The sequence below is a fragment of the Canis lupus genome, chromosome 16, assembly GCF_003254725.2.
Source record: "Canis lupus dingo isolate Sandy chromosome 16, ASM325472v2, whole genome shotgun sequence".
Taxonomy (NCBI): Eukaryota; Metazoa; Chordata; class Mammalia; order Carnivora; family Canidae; genus Canis; species Canis lupus.
Genome location: NC_064258.1, coordinates 20,173,938 through 20,184,426, shown reverse-complemented (window position 1 = coordinate 20,184,426; position 10,489 = coordinate 20,173,938).

Here is a 10,489-nt window from a genome sequence, read left to right as displayed (position 1 = left end):
ATGAGAGACATAGAAAGAGATTGAGAGAGAGAGGCAGAGACACAGGCAGAGGGAGAAGCAGGCTCCATGCAGGGAGCGTGACGTGGGACTTGATCCTGGGTCTTCAGGATCAGGCCCTGGGCCGGAGACGGCACTAAATCACTGAGCCACCTGGACTGCCCATTTTTTTTTATCATCGTATTTTGAACTAGTTCTGACATGATAGTGTGGGAGAAACCTCATTTGCCTGAGTCCTGGCCCCAAATTCCTAGAAGTAGGCCACAATATTCAAGCTCATCAGGATGCTATGTCTGAGCACAATTTTTGTTTTATGAAGGAAATAGCACCCTTTTCACTGACCTGGAGCAAGTGAGTCTGGATTAAAAAAAATGAGTTTATATAGTTCATTTCATCTATACTTTTCCACATGAGAAATTGAACTATAGCAAAATCATTTGTCATGAGTGTCTTTCCTACTCACTCAAGCTTAGGTTGCTGCTTAGGGACAACCTAAGCTTTTTCAGCACAGCACATGGTGTAAAGAGGACAAGGCTAGACATCAGAGCTTCTGGAGATTTACCTTCTCACTGGGTGAGCCAGGAGTGTGCTGGTTATGGGCTTTGTCCACTGTGGTTTAATAATCCCAGTGCCCATGTCCAGGGGTCCTTTACCATCTGTGGATGTTTCATGCAATCCCCCTCTGCTTTCTTCCATATGTTGATTAAGCTGAAGATCCGTTGAAGACCAGCTATTTTTTGGTGCCGTAATGAAATTCTGATGACATCTCAGGAATTCTTTGGGAAGAAATGGGTAACTCTATAAAAATGCATCTATGAGTGTATTGAACCATCTCAAGAAATGTGTTATTCAGGCACCTAAAATTTTTCAAATTCTCCTCTTCTGTTTTGTTGAATTTCATAAATTATGAAAACGAAGCGAGTATCTTTGCACTTTTTTTTTTTTTTTTGGCTGACGGCCTGGAACTGTTTTAAATTGGATCTTATAAATATTCCATAGTCTTGCTTTTCTCCTTGGCAGTTAGCTTGTGTGGATGGCATCTTAAAGATTTATGCCATTTTTGCAAAACTTGACCAAAACATTTCAGGTACTAATAGTTTTGTTAATGAATTACCAGCACCAAAACTATATATTATTTAAGAGAACCCTTGAAGCCAGTCACTCTGCTGTTTTACTTTTCGACACTTGGTAAGCTATCGCTAGCCTACAAAATATCGATTTAGTGCTGTATCTCAAAATGGAGCATTTAAAAAATACCCAGGGCAGTATTTCTGTGATAGTTTCTCCTTAAGGAGAGGCAACTGAGAAAACAAGGTTATTGGCCTTGTTTGAAAAACTGTGAAGTAGGGATTATCCATATTTAATACATAAAGAAACTGAGTCTTTTGAGAGGTTAAGTCACTCGGCCCATGTTTTAAATCTAGTAGGTTTCAGAGTCAGAATTCACACTTGGGTCTGAGTCCACACCTTGCTCTTGCCACTCTATCATAGTTTTCAAATCTCTTTAGTGCCAGAACCCCTTTCTGGAAAAAAGTGAGCTTGGAGCCTCAACAGACAAAATAAACGATAATGATAGTATGTTGGATGTATATAATACTTAATAAATATGACTGTCTTATTAGGAAGTTAATCAATGAAAACAATAGTGAAATCTGATGAACATCTGAAATCAGGAATTATGGGTTACATTAGCAGTTTTCCAGGCTCTGCATCCTGTTTACTTTTGTCTTTTGGTTGCACGGTGCCCGTACAGACCTGAACATAGGAACACATTTTTGACATTTTACCTTGCAGCCTCGGGTGACTCTTCAGTCACACTGATCCAGAAGTTGAAGGAAGATGAATAGGAAACTGGGAAAATAAGGAGTAATGTGTACACCATTGAGTATAGTGAAGTATTGTGACATGAATGCTATTTATTACCATTGGCAATATTGTGATGTGATAGGATTCTGGGCATTAAAACAGCAAAATCAAGGGTCAGGAATTCAGGACAAATGAATAGAGAGGTTTGAAAGTTGGCTTGTTGTAAATAAACATGATGCTAATTAAAACTTTACTAAGTTCCAGGGCACCTGGATGACTCAGTTAAGTGTCTGACTCTTGATTTCAGCTCAGGTCTCAGGGTTGTGAAATTGAGCCCTGTGTTGGGTCCATGCTCGGTGTGGAGCCTCCTTGAGATTCTCTCTCTCCCACTGCCCCTCACCTTCCATTCACACATGCATGCTCTCTCTCAATAACAATAAAATACTTAAGTATAAGAGCTAAGAAAGGTAAGAAATGTGTGGAATGGGGCTATTTTTATGTATATTGTGTTTATATTTGATACAAAATAATATTTGGCTTTCAAATTATAAATCAATATTAAAGAAGGCAACAGGAACTTCTCTTACCATAATTTGTAGTGTCTCTGTATACACACAGGTAGTTTAGAATTGTACCATAGAGTTGTGCATGTTTAACTGTATTATTTTAATCAATTTAGAATTACAGGATCATGAATTTGGAAAGAATATCAAAGATTATTTAGGATACGTCAGTTCACTGCATTGATGTTGAAATTGAGGCCAGAGAAGTGAAGAAACTTGCATAGACTAATTACTAGCAAATTAGTGAGAAATCAGACCTGGAACCTGCATCTCCTGGTGTTCAGGCCAATGCTCATGCCTCCATCTTTGTCTGGTGGTTGTTCCATGCTGGGTTTCCAGGGTGGTCTGCTTTGGGACATTCGGCCCTGTATCCAGCCTGAGCATCAAATGACATGCCAGACTGACTGTCATAATGTTTGGAAGGGAAGATAGGATCTTTGTGGGCAGGATTACTTTGAAGACACTTATTCCCAGGGCATATCGCTGTCTGTTAGATAATGACAGCCCAATTAGGTGAAGCTACCAGGCTGTGTCCTTTATTCATTTCCTGTTCTCCACCTGAAAAGTGTACAAAGCCAGAAAAAGCAGGGAGACAGTCTGGAGCAGTGTCAGTGAGTGGCAAGGCAGGGAAAGATGAAAAGCTCACTGACTAGATTGAGATAATTGTTTTACGGGGAACTTCGTGTTGGGTTGGAATCTATGCCATCCCTCCCATTGCAGCTCTCATGAACCAAGGTCTGAGAAGATCTCCAGAAGAGAAAGCTGGGCATTGATACAGATGACGAGAAAGCTCAGCTTGCTTGGAGCTTTCATGAATTAACTGGTTTATTAATTTATCCATCTATTCACCAAACGGGCATTAAGGATTTCTCATGTCTTGAGGTCACAGTGCTTGACACATAGGAGATGCACAATCAGTGGTGGGTATTAGGATCATATTTAGTGTCCATCCCTCTGCTGAGACGTGCTGAACATTAGGCTCCATCCTCGCAGAGCCTCAGGCTTGGGTGGAGTTCTGTGTTTGGTCAGGGAATCAGAAAGTGCAGGAGGTATTTGGAGACCATGTTTATTTGGGTCTTGGCTTTTTATCCACTCTGATAAGACTAATCTCTGTCTTTTAATTCATGTATTTAGGACACTCACATTTAATGTGGTTGCTGTCTATCACGTAACTGTTTTCTGTTTGCTATACTTAGTATTTGTTCCCCTCCCCTTCTTCTTCTGACTTCTCTGGTTTCAATGGATGTTATACGATCATAATGTTATATGATCCCATTTTCTCTCTTCTCTGTAGCTCATCAGTTATACTTATGTCTAGATTTTCTTTCAGTGGTTGTCTGACAGTGTGGAACATATGTTTACAACTAATCTGAATTCTCTTTCAACTAATCCTTTCAGGCACCTCACAGGAAAGGCAGGCACCTTGTAGCAAAGTGTCGCAATCTCCGTGCTCATCCCTTATACCACTGCAGTCATTCATTACACTTATTCATATGCTGTAATCACCCAGTGAATCATTACTATGATTCCTAATGGAACAAAAAGCAGTTATCTTGCAGAATAGGTCAAAATATGAAAAAAAATTGCATTTTCCTTCATTTATTCCTACATCCAAGCTCCTGACCTCTATCACCTGCAGGGAGAAAGGAAGGCTGGAGTGGGTAACTGTCTTTGCTCAGGTGGGATGAGTCTCCCTGCACAGTAGCCCCTTGTAATGATGGACATTCCAGATGTCTTTCAAACTGGTTCCTTTCCCCCTCCTTGCTAGAGACAGAGGAGGATTTTTCTTGGCTCTTCACCTGAGAATCTCATGGGACTCCTAGAGGTAAGACCCATAAAAGTGTGGGGTGTCCCTAGAGCTGTGGCCCCAGGAATTTCTCACTCTCAAGCTAGTCCACATGTAGCCATTAGCAAGTCACCAATATCACCATATAACTGTTTCCTCCAGGTAAGTTGGTTGCACAGTGATTCTCTTTATTCTCTGTTTCCAATTTTCAGGACAATGGATTGCCCTGTGACCTCAGTTCTTTAATGGATCCAAGAACATTCATTGATTATCCATTTGTTTAGCTTTTTCTTGTTGAAAAGCAGGAGGGGCAAATTCTAAGCTCTCCACGTACTGGAGTGATAACAGTTACTAGGTGGTAGGGAATGGTTTTTAAAGTTCCATATCTTTTACATTTTAATCATATTTCTATTAAAATATCTTATAAACATTTTAAGAAATATTTTATTTTATTTTTTTATTTTTATTTTTTTAAAATATTTTAAACCAGGAAGTTTGCTTAGGGTATCCCAAATATTAACATTGCTCAACTAAATTATTTTTTTCCAAAAAGGGTGTTAGTGTTATTTTCCTATAGTCAATGACCAAATCATGCCAATTCTAGGAGTAGTGCTTGAGGATTTAGTTCTACAAAGATGTATATTGTAGTACCATGTATAGAAAGTCTATGTAAATTATTATCTGAACAATTTGTTTGCTGTTTACCCCACACTAAATCTATTCTGTAAATTTTTTTTGGTCTTTTGTGATGTCTTCTTCCACTGAGGTCTATAAGCTCTTTGAGGACAGGGATGCTGTGATATGTTTCTTTAAAAGTCCTCCCCAGCTTCTACCCCATGAAGCTTGGCACAGTTGTGTTTTGTAGTCAACAAGATTTGTGTGCTAGGCAATGGCACTAAAACAAACAAGAAAGAAATGGCTTCTACCCAAATGGGATTTCTAAATTATAGTCTAAGACGTGGGCATACTCAGCAAATAGGACAAGTTATTGACTCTGTTGAGATAAGCCCTCTGAGGGAAAGCACATTTGCAATACATAGAGTGACTTACATGTAGTAGATCCATGGAATCATTTGGCTTATCCTAAATAAACTATGTCTGGGGATGCATTTGCTTATGGGGAAAGCATGATTTTCAAGTTTAACTTAGCTTGTTGCCACATGAGACAGGTGGCATTTTTCATAAACTGTTTCTGTCTCCTTACCAGTGAGTGTTTCAGTGTGCTGACCCTGATATCACTGAGGTTTCTACAAAATTTGATTTTCACTTTGTAAGCTCTATCAGAAATATGTTGGTGCCATGTGGTTTCTGTTAGTGTTATTTGCACATGTGGTTGAAATACATTTCACCCTTGCAAAAATATATCCTCCTGGGAAATCATCCTCAGGACAGCCTTGGTATTGGTGAGTGTAGTCACAATGCTGCAGTTCACTCCTATGGAGCTACTAAACAGTGTAGTTTACTATTGTTTGGAATGGATACTAAATTTGTAGTTTACTATTATGAAGTTACTAAATACTGTAGTTCCCTACTGTGCAGCTACTAAATATTGTAGTTCACTACTGTGAAACCTAAAGATTGATTTCTATCCATTTTAACTTGTAATTGTATTAGTACTTCCCATTTCAGAAAGCATGATCCTGAGACTCCTTTTTTTTTTTTTTGAAAAAGCAGAAACTGAGTAGATTTGGTTATAATAAACAGGTAGTAATACATTTTTAGGATTCAGGAGTGGAGGGGGTTCCCTGGGTTGCTCAGCAGTTTAGCGCCTGCCTTCGGCCCAGGGCGTGATCCTGGAGTCCCGGGATTGAGTCCTGTATCGGCTCCCTGCATGGAGCCTGCTTCTCCCTCTGCCTATGTCTCTGCCTCTCTCTCTCTTTGTGTCTCTCATAAATAAATAAATAAAATCTTTAAAAAAAAGGAATCAGGAGTGCAGTATATGGGAAAAGGTGTATGTTATTTTGAGTGTTACCTGTGGATCTTTTAGAGATCTTCTCAAGCAAAGATCATAGAGGAAGTTAACTATGCCATTGAAGGCTAAAATATATATATTATTGAAGTTCTTTCTCTTTAGATTATCTAGGGGATTAATATTATTAGAGCATATAAGGAAAGATAATATAACATGCTCTGCCCAGAAAAAGATCAGAGCATGTGGAGACAACGATGTTATGTGGACAGGTGTAAAATGAACTGAAGCTGAAGGAATTGCTCATGGTGATCACATTTTATGGATGATTAGTTGTCTAAAGTTTAGCTCCCTTGCAGAGGTAACATAATATATAATGACAATTTTGTTTAGGAAAAAAAGGGAATACATGCAAAGAAGGCTCTGATAGTTTCCACTTGCTATGGCATGTGCATTATGAAACTTCAGAATTCGTTTTAACATACAGTGATGGTTCATGGAGGATAAGGTCATACAGAAGGAAGAGCATGAATGTGTTAGGATTAAAAGCATGTGTGTGTGTGAGATTTAGATGAGGGAGACAGACCACTTTCTGAGGCAGAGATAGTAATGAAAGGGTCATTTAGCTTGTAGGATATTTAAATATGTCCACATTTCATGGTCCCCAAGTCCAGGGTTTTCCTCCTTGGGGCTTCCATGGTACATGATCATGTCTGTCTTGCACACCAGCATACCTTAGTGCCCAGCACAATCACAGTGACTTAGGAATGCTCTATAAATCATTGTTGGGTAAACAAAATAGTGTTTGACAGCTATTAAATACCTACTATATGTTCAGTAATAATAACAAACTTCAGGTTAACAGTTTAATTGGTGGGGACAAAAAATGAAAATAAAACAGTTATGTCATAATGCAGACCTATATGTAACTAAATACCAAATATGTGACAGTGACAATAAGTTCAACAAGGTTTCAGGGAGGAAAGTGTGTGTCATGCATCATCAAATTCAAAGAAAGTTTCATGGGAAAGGCAAGGATGGATGAGGAAGGTTGAAGGCTGGGTCGCCTCCCAAGTAAACGTGATAAGATTCTGTGTAGCTGGAAAGGCCTTGAACTTTAAATGAAGAGGACTTTGGGGGGACTTCTTTTGAGATGGAGTTACATAAGCAGAATAGCACCTTTAGGAAGACAGGTCTGTATTTGTACCTACATGGGAAGGCTTGCTGGGATCACATGTTGGAGTGGTGGGATTATGGTGGTGTGAGCGCGAGGGCTAGAATCCTGAGCTGGTGGGGGCACTGCTGAAATACCGGGCAGGGAGGGATGGAGCAGCTTGGTCCAGGAACAAAGCAGGAGTCTCAGAGTGATCATGAAGCTTCTAGAAGAGCTCCCAAGGGTCCATGGGAAAGGGGAACTGGGCTGAAGTGCTGGTGGAGGCTATGATTTGGCCATGGTTGACCTGGGCCAAGGAGCAGCCATGGGAAGGAACAAAAGCAGGAAAGGTCAGTGTCCGTTAATGGAGGGGAAGATTTCAGGGGGACGGCATGAGAGAATGAGGTGTAGATTGGGTTAAATGCCACAAAGAACCAAGGAGGAAGGAAGACTAAAAGGGTAGAGTAGGGAGGGCTTCAGGGAGACCGAGTGTCTGGGTGGGAGGCAGGGGCACAAGGATGTGTGTGCCACCATTGAAGCCCAGGGGAAGTGAGGTGATGATGCCCTTCATGGCCGCACGGTTGAGAGACAGCTGGTAAACCAGATCTTGAACTTCAGGAAATACAGGATAAAACAGAAAAGCACTAAACATGAAGGGTCATGCAGCTTGTCTGTGATGGCGAGGTCAGCGAGGGCGCTGGGCTGCTTGTCCCTCTGGCCGGTGGGGAGGAGCTTCCCCACCTGAGCTCGCTCTTGGCTGGTGGGGTGTCGAGGGCAGAAGTCGGAAGCCAGCAGGGCTGCGAGGGTCTTGGCAGGTGGCGTGGATCTGGCTGGGAGGGAGGAGGCAAAGGGCCCTGCTGGGGGGGGGCTGGCTGGGCCGCGCTCCCCCGGCCTGCGCACGCCGCGGCTTGAGGCCACCCACCTTGTCTGCCTTTCTTCTCTTGCCTTATTTTGAGCAAATTCCAGCTGGTCCAGACAGTTTTCTCAGTGTCAGTTACTTAAAGTCCGCATTAATTTTGATGTGGACAGCAGTGCCTGTAGAGCAGTGACAGGCACAGCAGATAAACGCTCTTAAGTGTAGAGCAAATGCACATGACTGGTGAGACCCAAAGCTCGTGGAAACTCATGTGGAAGATACTATGGGGCTGAGGGAAGTGAGAGCAGGGCTGGGAGAAAGTGATGAAGAAAAGAAAGAAATTAGAACAAAGCAGAGCATGTGGAGGTGATCTGTCTGAACAAATTCTTAGATGGTAGTTTTTTAGAACTTGTCCAAATGGGCATGGACGCCAGCCCTTACTCCCAGAGGTCTCTTCCCTTCCCTTCCCTCCCTTCCCTTCCCTTCCCTTCCCTTCCCTTCCCTTCCCTTCCCTTCCCTTCCCTTCCCTTCCCTTCCCTTCCCTCCCTCCCCTCCCCTCCCTCCCTCCCCTCCCCTCTCCTCCTCTCCTCTCCTCTCCTCTCCTCCTCTCCTCTCCTCTCCTCTCCTCTCCTCTCCTCTCCTCTCCTCTCCTCTCCTCTCCTCTCCTCCTCTCCTCTCCTCTTCCCTTCTTTTCTTTCTCCTCTCTTTCTTCTTTTCTCTTCTTTTTTGTTTCTCCTGCTTTTTGGAAGAACAAATCCATGATGAGGAAGATGTATGTTTGGCTCCTTATAAAAGATACGACTGGTGAACCTGAGCTTCCCTCAAAAAATAAGTTTAATGAGGGGAGGCTTGTGATTCTCTGTCACTATTTGCCCCAGTTGAGGAGAAAAGGGAAAAGTCTTTCTCCCATCCTAAAATTCTGAAGAAATTAGCAACAGATCTTTAACGGAGTCCTTGCCTCTTCAGCCATTTACTGTACTGTGTTCTTGATTTCAGACTTTTTTTTTTTAAGTCTAAGATTTTATTTGTTTCTGTTTCTTCTTATGTTCCTTTGGTTTCTTTCCCGCATTTGTTCCTTTATTCTATTTTTTTGGTGTTCTAAATTTCTGTGAATTGAATCCTAATGAAAAGGCTTAAACCCTATTTGGTGAAAACAAAAGCAAACAAACCCAAAAGACAGAAAGCCAAACAAATAAAAAACTTGTGTTTTTTTTTAATACTCTGTGCTAATTTAGAATCATTTCCTCTTACAAGACATGAGTAGCCATGTGAAACTTTGGCAATAACAGGGCTGATCATTACAACCCATTGGGTAGTGATTTTTATATTCTGATGGATTACTTAATAATAATTATACTGAACTTGCCATGTAATTAAATGTTTATTTGCCATGTATATTTTACATTTCATCAAAATTATGTGATTTACACAGCAAGGATAATTATCCTATGATTATTTGGTGGTGACCTTGAACTATACCTTAATAATTAGTTATAGTTTCTGATGTAATTAAAGCGTTGAACCAGATCTTGCTGGGTAAGATGGCTACTAACCACATGTACAGAGAGACTCAAATGTGTAGGAGTTGTGATAAAGATCGTGCTACCTCACTAACGAAACGTTAAAGAGTGGGGCTGTATGTGACCTCCTCTCCTGAGGCTCCTGGGCCTTGGCTGGTGACCACACTGTTGTGTGCTTTGAGTATTATTTGTATCAGCCCATGTTTGTGCTGTTCCAAGAGAGTACGAGCCCATGGAGTGTCAGCTCCATGTCAGGAACTGACCTCAGGTGAGGACCTGACTAATCCAGGTATGTCCACTGACTGGTTTGGGAATGGGAATTTGACCCAGTTCTGGCCTGTGAGACTTAGGAGAACTTTGCGGGAGACTGTGGGAGAAGCTCTTCCTCCTGCCAGAGAGAGAGAGGCATGGAAAGCCTCTGCTTCCTTCTGATTTGTGAGGGTCTTGTAGCCAAGGTCACTGCTGGGCACCAGGCTGGAGGGAAGGAAGTCATTTGCATTTGTGGTGTTGTCCTTGAAGCCCAGATAGCTCTGGATGTTCTCCTGTTGCAGGTTGGGTCTTTCTGTATCTTGAGGGACAAGGCATGTCAACTGATGGAAATGCCACTTTCTGTGTGCACGGCCCTTGTCCCCTGGCAACTTTTGATGGACAGACACATACCCTTTGTTCTGAAGCCTACTTACATGCTCCACTCGCTGCTGTGTGGTTTTTGGCCCGTCCCACATTGAATTGAACTGTAAATGAAAAGAGATGTGGCACTGTTGAAACTATCAAATCAAATGAACTTCTGAAAGAGGGATTTCAGATGGATTTTAATAAGTGGCCCAAGGTAGAACAAGCATGTCGGTTGTATGTTGGTACGTATGTGGGATCACTCATGGTAGGAGCCATTATTAACA